We start from the raw sequence: 1075 nt of genomic DNA on the forward strand, positions 1-1075 counted from the left end.
TCCAGCTATGTGACTCTAGGCAAATTATTTAAATTTTGTGCCTCCATTTTCTCATTTGTAAAACGGTGATATCAATAACCACCTCCTCATAGAATTGTTGTGAAGCGGAAATGTCTTAATAGGGCTTAGAACAGAGCCTCAGGTAACCTAAGCACTCAATAAGTGTCAGCAATTACTATCACTAGCTGCATGACCTTGGGGGACTCCCCTAACCTCTGTGAGACTCCGTTTCGTCTTCTGTACAAAAAGGGATCACGTGGTCTTTATGAAGACCAAATAAACTCAGACAACATACGCAGCCATCATTTTAAAAACACAGTCAAGTATTAGACCACGTCTTCAACCAACTAGAATTCATTCCTTTCTAGTCTGTGCTTCTGTGATACTTAACACACACACACACATACGTGTGTCACACACACACACCTACACACACACCTGCTGTAGCACTTGTCACATCGTATCATAAGAATTTGCTTACCTGTCCCTCTCCCCCCCTAACAGGGCATCCTCTGATTCACCTCTGCACCCTCAGCACGTTGGATGTACCTGAGTACAGGACAGGTACTCAATACATATTTGTTTAAATGAATATTGTCCAAATGACTGGGCAGGGATTCTCAAGGCCATTGCCAAGAATGGTGTATTATCCCTTTCTGCTAAGTGTCCTCAGTAAGACCACCCAGGCATGTGCTTGTTTTTCCTCAGGCACAATATATTGAGATGCTGTCATTTCAAATGCCGCGTGTGTGGTTGCATCCACACTTAGTAAATGATTTCTTTTCACTTAGTAAATAATTATTGAGCATGTATTGTGTGCCGGGGCCTATGCTGGGCTCCATATAATGTCCCACAAATGGCAAATGCTCAGGCTAATTTAATTCCTGCGTACTATATTGGAAGAACCTATTTTCTATAGAATCGTTTTCAGCTGGAGATAAGGTGCTCCTTGGTTTGATTACTTCGTTAGAGTGACACACTCTCAGGGTGGGAACAAAATGGTTTTCTAAGAGTGGGAACCCTTATGGAATCATAATTAAGGTCAGGGATCTGACAGCCTAAGTTCAAATCCTTG

General features: G+C 42.1%; 1 long non-coding RNA gene across 3 annotated transcripts in view; it reads right to left on the reverse strand.

The window, feature by feature from the left end:
• Nucleotides 1–1075, reverse strand: part of LOC109384617 (uncharacterized) — a 163792-nt gene that overhangs the window by 138141 nt on the left and 24576 nt on the right. The gene's annotated exons all lie outside the window — the stretch shown is intronic.

The sequence above is a fragment of the Hipposideros armiger genome, unplaced genomic scaffold (assembly GCF_001890085.2).
Source record: "Hipposideros armiger isolate ML-2016 unplaced genomic scaffold, ASM189008v1 scaffold_97, whole genome shotgun sequence".
Taxonomy (NCBI): domain Eukaryota; kingdom Metazoa; phylum Chordata; class Mammalia; order Chiroptera; family Hipposideridae; genus Hipposideros; species Hipposideros armiger.